The sequence below is a fragment of the Mus pahari genome, chromosome 1 (assembly GCF_900095145.1).
Source record: "Mus pahari chromosome 1, PAHARI_EIJ_v1.1, whole genome shotgun sequence".
NCBI classification, from domain to species: Eukaryota; Metazoa; Chordata; class Mammalia; order Rodentia; family Muridae; genus Mus; species Mus pahari.
Genome location: NC_034590.1, coordinates 158,158,198 through 158,180,072, shown reverse-complemented (window position 1 = coordinate 158,180,072; position 21,875 = coordinate 158,158,198). Strand labels below are relative to the sequence as shown.

Here is a 21,875-nt window from a genome sequence, read left to right as displayed (position 1 = left end):
CCCAATGTGAGTGTTGGAAACCAAATTCAGGTTCTCTGCATAAACAGAAAGCATTCTTAACCACTGGCAGCCCCCAGTACCAACAGTGTGCACTCTAAACAACATCTTGTCCTTGGCCCCTTCCTCCTGCTCTCTCTGTGCTTCCTGATGACAATGAGGAAGCCCCAGCTATGTTGTGTCACCAGAAGCCCAGGGGCAATGGGACCAATTATCCCCAGGCTGAGCCCCCCAAAACCTCGAGCCATAGCAAGTCTTTCCTCCTCCAAGTGATTTTGCCAGTTCTGCAACAGCAGGAGTCAGCTCTATCTGTCCTGGGCATCAGACTCAGGCTGGCAGAGTTGAATGTAAATGCTTTTACAGCTGAGCCATCTCCTCCCACTCAATTTTTAAACTTCTTTTTTTATTTGCCTATTATAGTATGTGCATGTGTGTATGTTCACAAGCATGAAAGCAGGTAAGCACATGCTGTAGCATATGTGTGCAGATCAGAAGACAACCTAGAGTGTAGTCCTTACCTCTCAACAAGTAAACTTCTCTCTGCAACAGATAGAGAGAGACCACTACAGAAATCATACTGATCAAACCACAGTGTTGTGGACCCCAGTCCCAATGGATTCATCCACAGCACAGCCCCTGCACCGAAGGCTCAGGGGTCACTGTGGAAGAGGGCATGGAAAGACATCAGCGTTAAAACAACGGAGGCTTGCAGTGAGATTATCTCCTAGAAATGTCAGAGAAGCTACACCCAAGATGTCTCACTAACGTGGTTGGCTAAACACATCTGAACTTGAATGACTCCAACAGACATGCTAATGTGGAAGAGGTCAAGGGCACAAAACCTCAAACCCAGACAAAGAACTACAGACAACTAAGGAATGCAGAGAGTGGGAGAAACAGCCTTCCCAGGGAAGAGCTTACCATTGGTTAGCCAATATCAAACCCCCAGCCCTGACAACATAGATGCAAGCAATACTATACAGACTGAATGGGTTGTATTTAATATGCACACAGCATGTGAGTGTGCACATATATATACATGCACACACATACATATCCCCGTGTTCACCAATAGTCTAAAAAGTACTAGTACATCTATGTTATGGAAGAACTTAAGGAACAAAACAGTAAGCAATAAGTGGTTATGGAAACTACCCTACATGTAGTAAGAAAAAACTATATTATTCAGAGAATGTTCCCATCTGTGTTATTTGTACATTCTTAGAAAAACTAGGTGGGGTGGTCTCTGGATGGTCTTTCCTACAGTCTCTGCTCCACTCTTTGTCCCAGCATTTCCTTGAGATAGGAACAATTCTGGGTTAATATTTTTGAGATGAGTGGGTGGCCCTATCCCTCAACTGGGGGCCGTGCCTAACCATTGGATATGGTCTCTACAGAGTCCATCTCTATCTTCCCCTTGTTGAGTATTTCAGCTAATGTCATCCCCGTTGGGTCCTGGGGTCCTCCTGCTTGCTTCCCTGGCATCTGGGACTTTCTAGTGGCTACCTCCAGTTCCCCACCCCCACTGCTACACACCTCCATTCAATTTCGTGACCCTCTGTACTTCTCCTCCAGTCTCCTCCCACACGTGATCCTGTCCCCTTTCATTTCTCCCCCCTTCCTCTCTCCCTCTCAGATTTCTCCCTCCCTTTAAATCCCATAAATATTTTGTTCTCCCTTCTAAGTAGGACTGAAGCATCCACACTTTGGACTTCCTTTTTCTTGAGCTTCATATGGTCTGTGAGTTATATCATGGGTATTCCATGTTTGGGGGCTAACATTTAACTGCATATGTAGTAGAGGATTGCCTTATCTGGCATCAATGGGAGGGGAAGTCCTTGATCCTGTGGAGGTTCAATGTCCCAGCGTAGGAGGATGCTAGGGCGGGCAGCAGTGGGCAGGTGGGTGGGGGAATACCCTCATTGAGGCAAGGGGAGGGAGTAGAGTAGGGGGTTTGCAGAGGGGAAACTGGGAAGGATGACATTTGAAATGTAAATAAATAAAATAACCAATAAAAAAAAAAGCTATAGGAAAAAGCCAATGGCATTGTGGTTTAAATTGACAAGGTGTGTCCTTCAGAGTAAGTTCCACAAGAACAACATGGAGATTTGCGCTTCTGCACACTATTGTGTGCAATCATAAAAGGTAATGCACTTATTTTGATTAGGAATCAATGTGCACTGAACCCCAACAGTCATGTAAAGACTTGCCTCTGGTTTGCTGTGGAGCCTTGAACCCCTGATCCACATGCCTCCATTTCCCAGTTCTGGGATTATAAACATGTACCACCGTGCCCTGCTAGTCACATAAAGCCCCCTAAGGAGTCCTCTTCAGAATTCTCAGCCTCGGCCTCTCTCCTTGGCCAAGATGTCCAGCTGCACACTGCACTCCAGTGTGGACTTGCTCTGCACTCAAACCCCACAAGTAGACATCAACTCAGTTGTGACAGACAGCTCAATGTGCCTCCTACTTCCTGCCTTGGAATGTCTCTTGAAACTCTGCAGTTATGCATCTGAGCCCAGAAATAGGGCAGAAGTGATGTCTGTGGGAGGAGTACTTCCCGATTCACACTCAAGCAGTCAGTTCTGAAAGCATCTCCCCAGCCTCCCGACCGACAGGCTGCACACCTGTCGCCTGCAGCCAAGGCACTGGTGTCTTCGGATTCTGCTTCTGCCTGTTACTTCACTTCCCAACACTCTTGGATTCTGTGTCACAGGAAGAGTTCTGCACATGCTCTTCTGTCAGGCTGATGCTCTAGCTGGCCTCAAGCTGAGTTGAAGTTTTTCTATTGCCCAGGTTTTGGCTTAGCACATGATACACTCTTCTGCTTGAATGACTTCAGCACCAGAGGCCTTGGACACAATGCACATCCCAGTAAAAGATGGGTCCTGCTTCTTTGTCATATACCACATACGGTGGCTCAGTGGCAGGCCACCCTGGATGTCATTCCTATTCTGGCATGACTAGACTAGCAATACTTAAACTGCGGAGTGGCCGCAGACACATGATGGACAGACCCCACTCTGCCTATGCCAAGTGCTTCCCATCTTAATTTTCCTTATAGCTGGATTTTCAGAATGCCTAGGATCCCTGCATCAGCACCGCACAGAAAAGGAGAGAGGAGAAAACTTGGGATGGGACAAATTACCATGGTTAACTGTTAAATACCAGGCTTTCAGGATTTGTAAAGACATACAATACATGAACATATCTTCCAGAGCACTTCCCCAGGCCCTAGAGTGGCTCAAGCCACTGTGTGTCACGTGAACTCCTTCTATTTCCTAGTAAACATGCTTCTGATTTTGTACTAAATTAGTTGAAATAAAGGTAGGCAGAGCACAGGCTGGAAACTCTTAAGACCTATACATCATCATCTGCGGTCCAACCTTAGACAAACTTTAGACATAAAAGTGTTCCATCTACCAACCTGGGGTAGTGACACATGGTGATACCCTGGCACTCAGGAGATGAGGGCAGGAGAGTCAGAGCTTAAGGTTACACTCCACTATATATTAAGCTCAAGGCCAGCCTTGGATACATGAACCCCACTCCCAATCCATCTAGCAGGCATGGTGACTTATGCATATAATCTCAGCACCTGGGGCAGGCTACCTAGTAAAACCTACCAAGGGAATAAATACATTAAGAAACATCCCTATGATCATTCAGTCATCTCTAATTGTCCCACGAGGATCCCAAATCCAACATGTTCAAAGCTAAACCTATCATCTTCTTTACCAATCTGCTCGCTCCTCTACTTATGATCCATCCCTCTGAACCACGTGTGAGTTGGCATACTCAATTGAATTCCGCCCGCCTTCTGTGTCCTTCTAGTTTTATCCTGTTGTGACATACTGCCCCCTACACTATGCTCTGAAGGTAACCACCTCCCAAGTCCACCTGACTTCATGATCCCCTCTGTGAGAACTGGCCTGCTATGGCTCTAAGCCTCCACGCCTTCTTCTCCCAAGCTGCCATAGCCCTTTTGAATACACCTCAAACTTCAGGCAATCCCCTCAAAGCATCTCTCTGCTGCCATGGTAGTCTCTCTGAAAGCGAGAATGAATGTTACTTCTCTGCTGTTTTATCATGGTTTCCCATTCTACTTAGGATTCCAATGTAGTCCATGAGCTATAACACATGGCATGACAAGAGGCTTCTCCAGCCTGTCTTAAGAATCTTCTCCTTCCACCCCAGGCACACTTCTTGTAACTCCTGAACCTAGATACACTCTTCTCTTTGACAAATATATGGCCCCTGGGTTCCTTTATAGCTAGTCTTCTTCAAAGACACCGTTCATGCAGTTTGTCTCCCTGGTGGCTCCCTAACCTTACCCTTACCACCAGCTGGGTGCAGTAGCCTTGCACAGCCGCATTTCTTAGAGCCACCGCTCTCCTCTAGGGAACTCTCTTTCAAGCCTCTGAGATTCTTACAGGCAGGGCTCACTTTGATGGCTCTAGCGCTGGAGACCAGCACAGTGCCCGGTATACTGTTCTCAGCTTGTGGTGAATAACTAGCTCAAGTCACTATCAAGAAATGGAAAGGTGGTGGTCACTTTGTGAGACCTTGTCTCAAGAAGGGGCTTGTTCTTCCTGGGACACAATACTCCAATACGGCCAGTGAGCGACTGTCAATTGACTGTAAATTTAGCAAGTGTTTCCCAGAAGACTGGCCAATTGTTGCCTAATTTAAGGTTTTGTACATAAACAGGCATTCATTTCCTAATTTAATTGTACAGGTTTTATCGTTTTAACTCTGATTGGCACCAAATTTTATACAAGTTACAATAGCATTTGTCCCCAGATGGAGGCAGTTTGGAAACAAGTAGAAAATCAAACCCTAGGCTCCTTCCTGTTGAGGTTGAGAACATCTTCAAAGAATTTTCATTGTCTTCTTAAATACACAACATGAATTTGGCCTGGACTTCAAGACTCTACTATTTAAATAGGACAGGCTGTCAAGCAGAAAAAGATGTGTATTTACTTTACCAAACAAATGAGCATGTGAATGGTCAGAAGAACTCGGCATTCATTCGCTTTTATAAAGATCCTTGCTAAAAGATCCACCTCCCTCAAAACCACCACCTGTCACAAGCCTTAGAGGAGCAGGTAGCAGGACATCACCCTGGTTCCTGGCCTGCCATCCAGAAGAGAGCAGCACGTCCTTGGTCAATGATCCCACACCAAAAAGTCACATTTTTTTAAAGTTCAAATATGTGTGACAGGCCCCCAGAGAACACCATCCATGATGACAAGCTGAAACTCTAAAATTAGACAGGGCTGGGTGTGGCTCCAAACTGAGCAAATGAGAGCAAGTCATTCCCCCCACCCCATGCCTCTCGCTTCAGTCACCAGCAGAACGGAGACAAATTCCACATTTACTTTGTTAACAGAGAGGGTTTGACATGGAGCCTGGCACACAGGAAGAGCTTCACAAATGATAATGACTAGATTCCTGATGAAATTTTTCCAGGGTTTGAAAGCTTAAAGTCACATCAAATGGAAATGATATGTTCCCTGTACCTGCAGAACAAGACATTGGGTCGGGTTATTCAATCACAGTTAGCTTCTTTAGAAGTCTAAACGACACGCTTTGATCTAGGGCCACAATCAGACCACCTGAGCATTCACTCAGTCTGGGGAAAGTGTTCTTGAGGCCATCTCAACTAGCAACTGCATAAATGGTTCACTGTATCTCAGAACCACAGCACTGCTGCTAGGTGGATCCCATGGGTAACAGAGGATGTCCTTCCTCCCCTGTTCCCTCTAGAAGTAGTTGTTCCTGCTTAGATGAGGCTGTGAGGAGGGTGGCCGTGAAGGAAGCATGTATGGCCACTGCCGTTCTCATGTTTCCTCTGAAGAAACAGAAGCCTTCAGTTCTCATTGACTAAGTTCTTTGCATCCCCCAGGATTCTGACCTGTGTGTGTGTGCAGTGCACCTTGCCAACAAACCTGCAGCGCGTTTACTTTTGTGTCTGTCACAAAATTGGGTGATGGTTGCACAGTTGACTTTAAATACACAGGACAGTCAGGGAAATCAGGACAGAGTGGAGAAAAACTCAAAAGACCAAGTGACATGAAGAAGGAAAATCTCTGCCAGGGTCAGTGACACATACTGACTACCCAACCCTGACACTTACACAGCTGCTCCCTTGAGGATGCTCAGTCTCCGGCACCTGCCACAGAGCCCCTCTACAGCTGTCTCTACAGAGCACTCAGTGTCACCCAAGCATCATGCTAAGCACTAAGGAGTAAGACACAGACATAAGACTCATCCCCGCGGCTAAGCAACTGCAAAAGTCTAGTGGAGAGACAGACAGGAAGAATAACTGGGTCACATAGTCTCCTAAACGGCTTCTGTGTAACAACATGCTGATTAAGGACACACTCCACCCTCCCTAACAACAGCCCAGCTGGGGGGTCGCAGTGCACCCACAGAGCACCTATAGCTGTCCTGCTGATAGACTGCTACAAAGCACTCCTCTAGAAGAAGCCAACAGCCCAGCTGGGGGGTCGCAGTGCCCCACACAGCACCTCGCTGTCCTGCTGATAGACTGCTACAAAGCACTCCTCTAGAAGAAGCTGAATGTTGCTGCAGAAATGGCGATTCTTGTTATTCCTCCCCCCTTATGTCATCTGAACAGGATGCTTCTCCAATGTAGTGCTCCCATGTAAAGTTACAGAGTAAAAAGTTGTTTCTATTTGCAGGTGCATCCTCTACAAGGATTTGGTAAGAGCTGCTAACAAACACAAATATGAAACATACTGAATGAGGAGGAAAAGAACTATGAAAACGGAAATTGGTTGTATTACTTATACCATTTAAAAAGAAATTAAAAAAACAAAAACAAAGCCCTCAGGTGGTGCATACCTGTAATCCTAGCACGTGGAAGATGGAGGCAGGAGGGTCAGTTCAAAGCCATCCTAGGGAATATGAAACCTTGTCTCCCAACAGACCCCTAAAACCAGGGCTGAAGAGAAATGGCTTGGTGATTAAGAGCACGCTGCTCTTCTGGAGGTCCTGGGTCCAGTTCCCAGCACTTACGTGAGGCTAACAGTCCATAAAACTGCAGTCCCATGGGATCTAATGCCACTTTCTGGTATGTAGGCAAAATACCCATATACATAAAATAAGTAAATATGTTTTTTAAAAATTAAAAAAAAAAGACTGCATGATAAATGTGATCAACTTTAGGAAACGGCCGAGAGTTTGTTTTTCTAATATTTCATTTTTAGTATTTACATATCAAAGGCTTTTAAGTTTGTTAAATAAGTGGAAATCTACTTTATTCCACTATATTTGATTTATACATCTAGATTTTTTTCTTGTTTCCATACTTTGGCGAGCATGGCTGTTTACTAAGAGTCAGGAAGAAGCCTTCACAGTGGTGTACTGGACAGTGCTCAACCCCCAGTTTCTCAGAGAAAAAGCCCTGGTTTGTAACACGTGACAACTGCCATGGTGTAAATGTTCCTACCATGGCTAAGTTCTAGCAATGATGTCACCTAGAAGTCAGGAGGGACGGGCCAGCAGGAGCCAGTTCATGAGAGAGGGTTACTTCTGGTGGCACAGGAAAATCATCTATAGGGCTTCCAATTTGGTTTCTGCCAAGTCTTCACTTAACAGTGGCAACAAATTTCAGGTTGAAACCCCTCATAAACACACATGTGCATAAAACAGTTTCTTAAAGGAAACTGTATTCTCTCACACATTTGCTGGATCCCATTTTGAGCCCATGAATTAGAGCAGCATCCTTCTGAGGTAAGATGGCATTAGGAGAGGGCTATCCCCAGCAACAGTGCTTAGATGATTAGGAACGGAGAGTCAACTCCCTGCAGGACTCTGCCCCAGCAGTGGGAGCCCAGTGAAGCAGCAGACGTCAAGGATGCTGGGTAGAGGAGATTCTCCCTGCAGGTCTCATCCATCATCCATGGCCAGTGGAGACAGACTTGGCAGGACCACTCCCGTCCTTCCCATTTCACATGCACAGTCTCTGTCACTGTCTGCCTTGGAACCAGCACTAAGCCCATTTCTTCACCATGAAGAAGTCAGCACTGTGAGTGCCTGGCTTTCCCACCAGCCTATGGCTTCTACATACACATGTCTGATGAAGACAGAAGACCAAGGGCCTCTGAAGCCTGTACCCTGCCACCTCCCTGAATCCTCAACCCTGCCCCTTCATGTCTCAGCTGCCTCTCCATGTGCAGAGCCTGAGCTGTGAGCTAGCAGCGCACAGGGAACACCTCCTAAGATGTTCCTCTCTCCCACACTGCCTGCTGTTTCCTGTCTGTAATCCCAGCTTTAATATTTTGTAGTTTCCTGGTCACTTTAGGAAAGAAAAAATCTGGGCCATGAAGCACAACTCTACCTAAGGAAAAGTACATGTTTTCTATTTTTCCCTTACTATCTCATGTCTATCTAGAGTGAACGCTCCTGGGAATGGTTCACATGGCTGTGCTGGCTCTACCCCTCTCTATCTAGAACAGTTCCCAATACGTAGAAGACACTCGTTAGGTCTGTGTAGGATGGGTTAATAAACCCTATTGCTCAAAGAAAGAATTCAAGTGAAAATATTCACATGGAAAGGGATGAGTGTGTCCAAAATTGATCCCTCTTAGGCAGAAGAGATTGCTTTCAGAGAGAAAATACACTCTTTGTCTTTATTTAGCTACCTATTTACTTACTTTCTTATTGAGACAGAGCCTCATGTAGCCCAGGCTAGCCCAGAACTTGCTACATAAACAAAGATGAACTGATCCTCGTGCCCCTATCCCTCAGGTGCACCACTGATGTCCGGCTTACAAAAATGCTTTTTCACATAAGTCTTGAAAATGTTCCTACCATGTTCTCCCTATTAGCCAACATGGAATCTGATATGGATTTGTTTTGTTTTGAAATGGGGAAATTATCATGTTGTCCAAAATGGCTTCAACTTCCTGGCTCCAAAGAGCTCTGCCTGCTTCAGCCTTCCTAGTGCTGAGACTGTGCACATGGTCATGCCCTCTCCCTTGTAATGATTTTTAGTAGTTGCACAACAGTCCAAAAAAAGCATCCCAGAGGGCAACAAGGCAGCTGCCCCCACCACCTCTGGGCTGTTTCTCTGATTTCTAAGAGACTCCAGGCTTATACTAAGGCTGAGCTACCGGCATCTCTGCAGACAGGCAGCGTCCCCAGAGCCCCTCTAGTGCTGCTAGCATTCACCACTCGGTGCATCCCAAAGCTCCAAAGAGCTCTCCTCCAGCACTCTCTTCTCCATAACCTGCCCAGTGAAGGGACTCCTGAAGACCTCCTGTGGCCTCTCACTGTGCCTCAGCCACTGCTCCACTCCTGCCCTCACCTTGACTATGCTCTGCTAACATAACTGATTCCATCAGACGTTCTCTCTCTCTCCCTTGGCCTCCCTTTGCTGGGTCTTCTCGTGCTCCAGTCAGAGTCCTCCTCATCCCTTTCCCCCTGATTCCCCTCTGCTACATTCCATTCTCCGTGGTGTCCTCTATCTGCTCAGGTCCTATCTTTGCTATGTTTCCATCCAGAAAATTCTTCCAAGTTCATATTTAAATAACTATCTGCCCACCTAACAACATCTCTATCAGGCTTCTTACTATGCATTACTTTTATTTTTTTTTATTTTTTTTTTTGTGAAATCTGCCGCTCCTCCTGGAGATGGGGGCAGATGCACCCACATTCACGCACCTACATCTCAAACTTTTCTCTTTTTCAGTTCAAAAAAAACATCTTTTTCTCCCCACGGCAGCATGGCTTCCCTGATCCAGGCCAACACCCTTTCCCCTGGGTCACAATAGCCGAGCTTACGAACTGACCCCTGCCTTTCGTTTGCTCTCCACAATAACGTCTCTACAGGACAGTGGAAGCAACCCTTTCTAAAGCTAACTAGCTTTGCCGCTTTGTTTCTCAAAACCCCACAGTGGTTATAAGGACTTCCTCCAAATACCTGACAATAAGCAACACCTGGGGACGAGGTGGAACTGGCTTGGTGTCAAGGACTGTCTGTCTAGCACACTGGAGGTCGCTGGACTGATCCCAAATACTGCAAAACCAGAACAAGGTGTGTGCCTATCAACACCACAACCCCACTACCCTGAAGAGTTCATAGGCACCTGCTCATGCTCACCCCATCTCCCACAGCTCTGGGCCCCACGGGCTCATCTACAGGTACTTTGAGCTTCAATGTGCCAAGCAGATACCTGCTCTTCCTGCCTCGCTCCTGTACACTGCTCATCCCTATTCCCACACGTCACTCCTCTGACCCCCAGTCACTTGGGCCTTCTTGTTGGGCCACATACACTGCACACTGCATGAGATTACCTGACATTTTTTCTTTTTTTTAAAAGACAAGGTCTCACTGTGTATGCAACTGTGACTGACCTAAAGCTTACTATGTAGCCCAGGCTGGCTTTGAATTCAGAGATCTTCCTGCTTCTGCCTCTGCCTCCTGAAAACTGGGAATAAAGATGTATACTACCACACCCAGTGTGACACTGTATCTTACAACTGCTTAGTCTGTTCTATGCTTAGATACAGAATCCAGAGAGACAAGACCTTACTCACTGAGCATTGACTAGAACATAGTTGGAGCTTCATCCTTGTGAATGCATGTGTGTGTGTATGCGTTCACATGCACGCGCATGCCTGCACACACACACACACACACACACACACACACACACTTTAACAATGTTCATTTTGGCTCATGGTTGTGAAGGTTTCTTGCTATGGCTGTTTGCCCCTGCCGACGTGGGTATGTGCTGATGTAGAGCATCATGTGGAAGTGGGGGAGTGAGCACAGCTGCTCACTTCCTGGTGGCTAAGAAACAGATAGGCAGAAGGGGCCAGGGACAAGAAAGTGCCACTGGTGAGGGACCAAGAATTTTGGAGGACAGTATATATTTATAGCACAATTCCACCTATAACACAATTCCACCTATAACATGAGATAATAGTATCTGCAACCCCAAGTCCTGATGAGGATTCAGTTGGTATATAGAAATCACCAAGACAGTTACAGAGCACAGTATAAATGCTCGATGAATGGTACTCATGATTATCTTTAGCCCCATTATTGATCAACACCACCAAACACTTTGAAGACAAATAGAGTGTCTTCTCTGTATTCCCAATGTTTAGTATAATGCCTGGTATCCAGAAGGTATTGCCTGAATTTAACAGCCAACTCTCAACTTCAACAGGCTTCAAGTTACAATACAGAAAGGAATGAACAAGATACTCAGCAGAGGTAGAGATAAAGGGGCCAATGAGATAAAAAAGAAGAAAAAGAAAAAAGAGAAGCAAAAAGACCTCAGGATTTTATGGCCTCAAGGATCTGCTCCTTGGAATGGCTTTATAAGGAGACTAACAATGTACAAGTTGCATTAGGGGAATTCATTGGTTTTCTGTGCTAACAGTGGATCTAATCTTGACCCTTGATCTAGAATTACACGGATTTAATATGAAATTTGAGATGTTCCCCCAATAAATTTCATCTAGCCGTTTACACTAGAATTAATTAGCTTAATTTTTTCCAACCACTAAAACAAGTGTGAGACTGTCTTAACTCGTTCACTGCAGGCACCTTCTCTATTTTCCATTGCTTCTGCAATTTCCCAGCAGTGTGTCCCATCTGAGGTAATTACTCCTCTGGATGGAAACTTTCCCTGGTAGGTTGTTCCATTTGCGGCCATTTAGAAAGGCCTGCTTGCGTCAGGCTCTGCCTTCTGGTTGGATAAAGGGGCTGTTACTTCAAACCCCGTTTTTTGGCACCCCATTGGCACACCTCACCGAGTGCACAGAGTACATGCCTTCTAATGACCTTTCAAAGCAAAGTGTTCTCTGCAGCCCGCCAACCAGCTCAGCGTATTTGCCTTCCCTCTGAGTCTCAATGACGTCCCTGCAGGCACCACTTCCTTCAGACCTCCAATGACTTTAGTAGCAATAATAAAGTGCACAGTTATTGGGGATGTCCTGTACTCACAGAATTATTCCTAGATCTTCATAGTGAAAAGACTATCTTTAATCCTATTTTATGAGTCACAATACTGAGATTTTAAAAGGTGACTAACATTCTTAGGTTTCTTTTCTCTTCTAAGAACTCTTAACAAATTAGTCAAAATAGTTTCTTCATATAAAATAAAGTGCTATAACTACCATCTTTATTTTATAAAAGCAAGGGAAAAGGGTATAGCTAAGCCCATCCTGCTTTATGGCTTAAGTCTATCTTCAGCATCCATGTTCACCCCTTGTCTCTCTCTGTGTGCTTCTCTCTGTCATGTGTCTCTGTTTCTCTCTGTCTCTGTCACTGTCACTGTCTGTCTGTCTGTCTGTCTCTCTCTCTCTCTCTCTCTTTCTCACACGCACGCGCGCGCGCGCGCACACACACACACATACATTCAAGGAGTATATAGCTAAGAAGCATACAGAATTAGAATTCGGCCTGATGTCTGACTATTTTGGTTAAACAGTTAATGAGGCTTTTCACCTAACTCGCCCTTCCACCCTCAGCTAAAGAAAACTCTGCTTGAGAGGCTCTACTCCATATTGTCCTTCTGGGTTTGTGTCTGAAGCTCACTGAGGGACAGGAAGAGACAACAGAACAGCCTCAGCACATGGTCTCTCCAGAAGGCCTTTCATCTCTCACCTCCACAGACTGTACCCAACTGGACGGAGTCACAGTGAAATATGGGTAAGTACTAAGTCTTCTCTGCAAGATTCTCCAGTGTTCTCAGATCTTTGAAAAGATTTAGTGAGCTTGCCAGTAATTCCAGTCTTTTTCTTTTCCAGTTCAAGGTTATTTTGAAAGCACACGTGTCATGTCACTTTTCTTAGAGCCAGTTCCCACGGGTTACTCAGCTACGTGTACCACACCATGCTCTGCCCCACTCAGACTGCGTTTTTTTTGAGGTAGAGTCTGTTGCTAAGGCTGAGACTGTGGCATGCTTCCCCAGGCCAGGCACTCGGCTTAGCTTCAATCAACAGAATTTCACTCACCTTTACAGATGTTCATTCTGTAAACTCTCACTAGCAAGAATTATTTTCAAATTCAAACCTAGTGTCCAATGCTGAGTTTCGCCCACTTTAAGGGGATTCACTTATACCAGATCATTTTCATTTTTCCCTTATTTTTATTTTCTGTGTGTGAGTATTTACCTGCATGTATGACTGTGCACCATATGTGCACAGTGCCCTTGGAGGCCAAAGAGGCTGTCAATCACCTGGGATTAAAACCAAGAAACTCAAGCCAGCCACCACATGAGTGTTGTGAGTCAAACCCAGGTCCTCTGGAAGGACAGCCAGTACTCTAACTGCTGGGCTGTCTCCCTATCCCCCACATTAAGTCTTAGTGATAGCATCTCTATCTGCCTCTTAATTTTTAAAAAAGCCTTGACTTAATACATACTTCAAGGAACATTCATATATTCAGAAGTCAAAATCTCAAGCTCACTAAAGCATATTCTTATAACTGGAACAATACATTTTAATTTTTTTTTTTTTTTTAAGGAAAACACTCTGCAGTCTGGGTCCTTTATTTCTTTTTGTACATTAGGCCATGAATTCATAGGGAATGGGCTCCAGCAGCTCTGGCTCTTTTCCGTTAGTCCTCACAAAGTGTGCTTCTCTGGGTGGCGCAGGCTGGCGCTTCAGCTGAACCCAGGTGCCCTTCTCTTTGGCTTCCTTCTTCTTCTGATCATTCTCCTTCACCCGCTTCAGGAAGCTGTCTCTGCTCTTAGAGTGCTTGATGTGCTCAATCCGCACATTGATCCTCTTGGCCAGAATTTTGCCCTTAACTTGCTTGTTCACAATGATGCCCACGGCGTGCTGGGTGATATTGTAGACTCTTCCGGTTTTGCCATGGTAGCACTTATGGGGCATTCCTTTTTGAACAGTGCCCATTCCCTTGATGTCTACAATATCACCCTTCTTGTAGATTCGCATGTATGTGGCCAAAGGAACAACGCCATGTTTCCTAAAAGGCCTGGAGAACATGTATCAGGTGCCTCCCCGCTTTCCCTTTGTGTTTGTCATGTTGGCGAGTTACTGGAAGATGGCTGCTGTGGCCCCATTTTAATCTTAAATTAAGGAATATATAACCATCTAATTCACAGCTTTAAAATACTATGAAATGAAACCCCACTTATGCCCTAACGGGAGAACCTTGTACTCACCAATTCAGGGAATCACTGAGAGAATTTAGTTTACCAAGTAAAGCATTTCTTGAGAATTGCGAGAACCTAGCACAAATCTGTTGAAGAACACTGAAAACACTTGCTGCCCTATATTTGAGCATGCCTTTACCTGCTTCGTAGAGTGAATGAGCACAACATCTGATATGATCCTGTCCATCCTCACATATAAGAGGGTGCGTAAAGCTCGGTATGCTGTGTTACTGCTCGCCTCCAGTTATTAGGGAGATTTAAGTCTCACCTTACCTGGCTACTGGTATTTCCTCTTTTGTTTATATCTTGTATCTTTTCTGATGTGCTCTTAAAGATATTTAATTTACAAGCTCTTTGTAAATCAAAAACTCTGTGCTATCATTTATTTTGTAAATATTTATCCTGATCTGTGGTTACCACTTAACATAGCTTTTGGGTTAAAGCCAACCCTGTCACTCTTTCCTTCCATGAATTATGGATTTTTGTATTCTTCTCTATTGAAATTACAGTAATATCTCCTCCTACAAATGATCCATCTGGACTTCAGACCAGTGTAAGCAGCCACCTGTTCTTTTAATGTTCCATGATGCAGCCCTATGTTCTAAAACTCTTAAGGTGATCTGTTTGTCAGGAGTGTGCATGTAGCACTCATGATTTTATAAACTTAATTGTTTCACTCTAAGTTTTCATTTGTCTTTCCAAAAAGAAACCTACATTTTGTCCAAGTCATCTTTCAAACTTTTTTTTCCAATTTAATCATTTTCTTAATATCACATATGCATGGCAAGTACCAGTTTTTCAGACATAACAACTGTCTTGGTAGAGTTCTATCACTGTGAAAAGACACCATGACCAAGGTAACTCTGATGAAAGAAAGCATTGGTTAATTAATGGTTTAATCTACTATCCTCATGGAGGCACACAGGCAGACATGGTAGCTGAGGTCTCTACATTCAGAGCCACAGGCAACAGAAGACAGAGCGCTAGTGCTGGCATGGGCTTTTGAAACCACAAAGCCCATCACAGTGACACACCACCTACTCCAACAAGGCCACTCCTCCTAATCCTTTCAAATAGCCACTCCCTAAGGAGTCAAACACAGGAGCCTATGAGCGCCATTCTTATTCCAACCACTACAATAATGCGAAGATGCTACAGCACACTCTCAGACTTCACCCTCCCTCCTCACAACGCCCAGGACTTCAGTCACCAAACTGAAATAAATCTTTGCTCTTTTCTTTTGACACAAATATATCTTTATCCTTCTCCAGTGGTGCCCTTTGGTTACGTAGACACCTTGGTTAGATGATTACCAATCATATCTCTGAAATTATAACTTCTATATATTGCTGGTAAGAAGTAAGAATGCTAAGTACCATGTCATTATTGAAGGCCAACTTGACCCAATTTACCAAATTGCTGATACAAGTTTAGATCTGGAAGGTTTCACAAAGGCCCATAGTGTTAGAGGGTTGGTCCTGAGCTTGGCATTATCAGAATGTGGTAGAACATGAAGTGAGGCCCGGGAATGTCGCTCAATGGCAGAATGCTTGTTGTGCATGCACAGAGCCCTGGGTTTAACCGCCAGAACCACATTTTTGTAAAAGTCAGACAGGTTTTGTGACTGTTCCTTTTTAGTGTGGGCACATACATGCTATGACATCCGCGCAGAGGACAGAAGACAATCTCGGGTGTCAGTTTTGCCTTCTGCCTTGTTTGAGGTAGGCCCTTGCTTGTTCATCACTCTGTATATCTATGAGCTTCCAGGGAAACTGATCACCACTTGCACTTTCACACATGTCCTGGGCTTACAGGTGAACAACTCTGCATCCAGCCTCTAGGGTTCTCCGGACCCAAACTCAAGCCCTAACCTATGCTCAGCCAGTACTTGGTCCACTAAGCCATCTCCCAGTCCCCACTGAGAGATTTTAGAGAAGCTAAGGGCATGCCCTTGAAGGGACAGTGGGACCCCAGGCTTTCCCACACTTTGCAGCCCTGACGTAAGCGTCCCAGGTGAGTGTGCATGTTCCTACCATGCTGCTGCTCCCTAGGGGCCTAAAGCTCCAGGGCCAACTTACTGAGCAAATGCTCCAGACATAGTCAAAGCTGGCTCTTTCTATCAGTTGACTGTCTCAGGGATTTCTCTACAGTTACACAAAGCTAACGAAATTGCAAACACAGGTACGCCTTGATTGAAAAACTCTCTTCTATCCTCGGATTGATTAAACAAGTATAAAAAGAATTTTGAACAAGCAAATTATTTGCTACATTATTAACAGTATAAGTAGTTTAGAAACTAAATATTCCAAGCCTAGTTAAGTGATGTTGATATATCCACACTAGAAACACTATGCAGCCACAATAAAGAAGGGAGTAAAGTTGGTCTTTTATATCCCAATAAGGAATTATTTCTATGGCTCTGTGGTTAAGAGCACTGGCTGCTCTTCCAGAGGACCCAGGTTCAATTCTCAGCACCCACATTGCAGCTCACAACTGTCTGTAACTCCAGTTCTAGGGGATCTGACACCCTTACACAGACATACATGCAGGTAAAACAATGCACATAAAATAAAAATAAATAAATAAAGTCATAAAAAGGGAACTATCTCTAACACATATTGTGTACAGGTGGTAAGGTGCAGAGGTGTATGTATAGTATGTGTGTATATGTATATGCACATGCATGGAGAATAGTAGAGAGGGGCACATATGAGAACGATGTGTAATAACTTCATCTAAAAACCATGAGGACAGCGAAAGTTCATGCTGTACAAGTCCTGTGACCTGGATTTTACCCCCAGAGGCACAAAAACACCAGATGCAAAGGTGCACACTTGTAAGCCTAGCACTTAGGGCATGTGGTGGAGCAGGAGGGCTTCCAAATGCTCATAGGATAGCTAGCCTAGAACACTCAAAGCAGCAGAAACAAGAGACAAGATGGCAGGTGAGAGCAACAATAGAAGTCCGCTGACTTCCACATGGGCAGCAAACACACGCACACTCATTTTTACATGCATGCCATATACTCACAAACACAAATAAGGAATTTTAAAATGGCATATATAATAAAAGGAAGTAAATAGTAGTTACATATATAATGTTTTACTGTTCTCCCAAGGATGTTTAAGATTTAGTAATATCAGGGAGGGAGAGAGAGAGAATCTTCACTATAAATTATTCTGCACTTTCAAAAAAATAATCATATAAAGTCAGGTGTAGTGGTATATAAGTATTATCCCAGCAATGGAGAAGCAGAGGTAGGAAGATTTCAAGTTCAAGACTAGTCTGGTCAACATAGTAGCCCAAGTTACATAGTCTTAAAAAGAGAAATAGCCCTCTCACACTGTGAAAATACTGCATATACAAAAGAAAAACATTTAAAAAGTATTTACCTGTTGTTTCTGATTTTTCTGACTAATTTCTACACAGCCTCACTACTATCAAGACAAACGGTTGGCACAAGCCTTACGAAGCTGCAGCTGGGACAACACGGCATACTGTTCACATTCCTGCAAGTAGGAATCAGCTGTAATGATAAAAAGCAAGACATGAACCAGTAAGTCCTGTCTTAGCTGGGGTTTTTATTGCTGGGAAGAGACACGAGGACCAAGGCAGCTCCTATTGAAGAAACACTGCATTGGGGCCAGCTTACAGTTCAGAGGCTTGGTCCATTATCATCGTGGCAGGAGGCATGGCAGCATGCAGGCAGACAAGGTGCTGGAGAAGAAGCCGAGAGTTCTATATCTTGGTCCGCAGGCAGCAGGTAGTGAACTTGAGCTTCTGAAACCTCAAAGCCCACCCACTAGTGACACATGTCCTCCAACAAAACCCGCATGTGCTCAACAAGGCCACACCCCCTACAGTGCTACTCCCTACTGACCAAGCATTCAACCCTCCAGTCTATGGGGGTGGCTACCATTCAAACCCCTGCAGTCCCTGATCATCAGATGATGTAATCAGCTGCATGAGCTGTATTTTAAATGGGTGCAATGAAGTTTGCTCATGCCAGCATTACTGCACTATAAATGACAGGCAGGCACAGTGTCACTGGACAGCAAGAATTGTTCATCTGCACTATGATCTGTAAGGCTACTGTTGTGCATGCAGTCTCTTCTTAACTAAAACACCATGCAGTACATGACTGCCTTCTCTCATCATGAACAATATAGGCTCATCGGTCAACTAAAACAAAACAGTATTTTCTTACTTAGTTGTTGCATGTGTGTGGTTGCTCTTTAGTGGTTGGCGGTAGGCTGCCCGTGTTATGGTAGATGGTCACACCCCATGTGTATGCTGGCAGCACTAACTAGATTCAGGGCATTATTGTTATTATTTAAAAAAAAATATTTCAAGGTGTGAGAGAGGGACTTGGTGTGGGAGTCAGGAGGAGCAAGAACAGAGATACAGGTGACCTCTGCATATCCCTCATGGAGCTGGTCCCTGATGACACTGGGTTCCTTTTAATAACTCTGCACTCTGGTCATTAGCAGTTTCCATATATGAGGCTGTGTTATCTCTAAGTAGGGATAGTTTTTACGGCTCCCTTTCCAGGACAGATGCCTTCTCCCTTAAGAGCTATGCATTATTCATGCTACTATAATTACAGACAACTTCAAAAACCCACCATGCTCAGAGGCAAGCCAATATGGCTCAAGTTTCTTAGATTTGTTTACTTTGACAGTATACAAACATGTAGGATCTGTAACAAACAGAGGCTAAAGATAATGCTTTGCATTTCAGTACAACCTCACATGGCGGCACATGCGTGTGACAGCTGAGAGCGTGGAAAGTACTTATCTTTCCAGTATTGAGTAACCTGTCAATTATACATATTGATGCAGTTAGCCAGGCTGTTCTAATTTCCTTGGCCATCTATTCAACAGCGATCGGAGGGGCCTCCTGGCCCTCGGTGCAGGAGCCTGGCGGGTGAATGTAAGGAGTGAGAATCCCCTGAGCACCGCCAGGCTGCTTCAAGTCCTAGTTCATGAGAATAACCATCAACAAGGCTTGGGGGGAACTGCAGGCCTGATCCTCTTTTACCACAGAGACCCGTGCTGGTGAACACTTACTAAGAGCTGCCTGTCTAGGTGGGAGAAAGGAAATGTGACATCAGGATAGAGTTTACAGACTGACTTAGAAACAAACAAACCTGTCTGAATGTGGACATAAGGCGTACCTGTGGTGTACGGCCAGGTCAATGAAAGCCAAGTTACATATGTCACAGATGGTCATTTCTGCTGTGAGAGTTGATCTCTCCTTCTGCCATGAGGGCTCCAAGGACCCAATGTGGGTTTCAGGCTTGGCAGCAGACACCTTCAACCTAAGCTGCTCACTAGTCCCAAACCTCCTTTCCATTATATATATAATATAATATATATTTCAGATTTAAATAGTTTATAGTTTATGGCATGTGACCTCTACATTTAGACAAATACTCTAAATATTAAAACTAAGGAGCAGGCAGCACATTTGTTCATGTGTATTACACAATAGGAGTGATACACACAAGAACTCACAGAGACGGAGGCAGCAAGCACAGGCCTGCATAGGTCTAAGCCGGCAGGGATCCCAGTGCTGAGAGGGAAGTGGATAGAATCCCCATCCCTAACCAGAAGCTCTATCCAACTGATAATCACTCTCACAGGAAAACTCCATTCTCTCTAACAAGTCTCACTGGGCATACACACCATGCTTAAAGGTATCCCATCGGGCAGTTGATGGCCAACACATAACATACTCAGAACACAGTGCTATTTTTTTGCGTCACAAGACTTTGTCTAGACTTTTTTTTACTTTACAGATCTTTTGCTTATTGTGGTGGTTTGAATAAGAATGATTGGTGGTTCCCGTAGGGTCATATATTTGAATACTTAGGATTCAAAGGATTAGGAGGTATGACCTTGTTGAAGGAAGTTTGTCACTGAGAATGGGTTTTGAGGTTTGAAAACCCAAGCCAGGCTGTGTGGGTCAGACTCAGCTCTCTGTTACTGCAACTGTGAGCTGTCCCCTGTCAGTGGGGCTTCCGGAAGAGCAGGAAACACGATTAATGCCTGAACCTTCTCTCAAACCTTAAACATATCTCTCTCTCTTTCTCTCTCTCTCTCTCTCTCTCTCTCTCTCTCTCTCTCTCTCACACACACACACACACACACACACACACACACACACACACACACACACACATACACACGAATACAAAGGCAGGTTTACTGGGAAGCTGCTCTCAGGTGAGTTCACTGGCTCCAAGGATCGAGGTCAGGGGGATTGCCATGGTGGGCATGGGGGTGGGTGGTAGAAGTGGGGGTGGGGGGAGAAAGGGCATGCATGCACACGCAGAGGGAGAAGAGGAGCCATTTTTTAATATTTTAACAAGAGAATAAAGTGAAAAAATGGGCACTTTCACGATACAACTTTTCTTCTCGGGCCCATTTGTTGGGATTATGACTGTGCAACACAAATTTAACAACTAAAGAACACGAAGTGAACCCATTATGGCAAATGGAAACCCATGTTAGACACTAGTAACTCAAATGCATTATAATTTTCAGAGTTCCCATATTATATGTTTTATATTCAAATCTAAAAGAATATTTACCTTCTACTTAGGAAAGTATCCAGTACTAGCACATGATACCATCATAAAGAACATGCTGTACTCTGAGGACATACACACACCCTAGTTGGAAAGGATGTCATTTACCTAATAACCTACATTCTCAAATGCCTAGTGATAGCTGCCTAAGTAAAATGTTTCACTCAAATTATAATTTCTCTACTTTTGAAATAAAACATTAGGCTCTTGTGTTGGCAAGATGGCTTAGCAGGTAAAGAGCTCTCCTTGCAGGCCAGATAATCAGATTTTAATAACAAAAACCTGGTGTAAAGAAAGATCTGACTCCCACAAGGTATCCCCAGACCTCTGTGTGCACATGCATTCCTGTGTGTGTGTGTGTGTGTGTGTTAAATCTGAAACAAAAACAAGAACAGCAGGCTTATTAGAAAGGTAGATGTGCATCTTAACATAATCCAGAATTCAGCCACCCACTATTTTCCTCACCTCTGCCATCAAGAAACAGGGATTCACGTTGCTGACAGGCTACTGACTATTGACAGGCTACCTAGGACTTATGGTACAACTGGTGCATTCCCTAACCAAGCAGGTGGCCTCTCAACACATCCTTCCTCCCTCTCACCTGAGGCCCTGAACAGCTGTGACCTGCTACTGTAGTGACCATTTACCCTGGTCAATTCCCTGCAGCCCTTCTCAGGAAAAGCTCAGCCTTGGGGTTGTCACACCCTGCCCTCAAATCTACTCTCAGCTTGTCCAGAAGGCTCAACTTGGGCTGGAGAGATCCTTCAGTGGTTCAGAGCACCGGCTGCTCTTGTTGAGAACCAAGGTTCAGTTCCCAGCACCCCCAGGGCAACTTACAACCATCCACAACATTCTAGTCCCAGGGCATCTAATACCCTCTTCTGGCCTACACAGGTATGTATATGGTATACAGACATGTAAACACTCATGTACATAAAAATAACATTTCTAAGTGGTCCATCTGATCATACTATGTTTACATCCCTTCCCTTCTTCCATGAGTGGCCCCAGTATAAGAAACCCCACTCAGGCTGGGCGTGGTGGCGCACGCCTTTAATCCCAGCACTCGGGAGGCAGAGGCAGGCGGATTTCTGAGTTCGAGGCCAGCCTGGTCTACA

The 21,875-nt window shown here is 44.6% G+C and overlaps 1 protein-coding gene and 1 pseudogene across 3 annotated transcripts in view; both read right to left on the bottom strand.

Annotated features, from left to right (window-relative positions):
• Positions 1 to 21,875, bottom strand: part of Cnnm2 (cyclin and CBS domain divalent metal cation transport mediator 2) — a 118,385-nt gene that overhangs the window by 46,294 nt on the left and 50,216 nt on the right. The window lies entirely within an intron of this gene.
• Positions 13,524 to 14,034, bottom strand: LOC110323914 (annotated as a pseudogene). The gene has a single exon (XR_002380653.2). The product of XR_002380653.2 is annotated as a 60S ribosomal protein L21 pseudogene (transcript).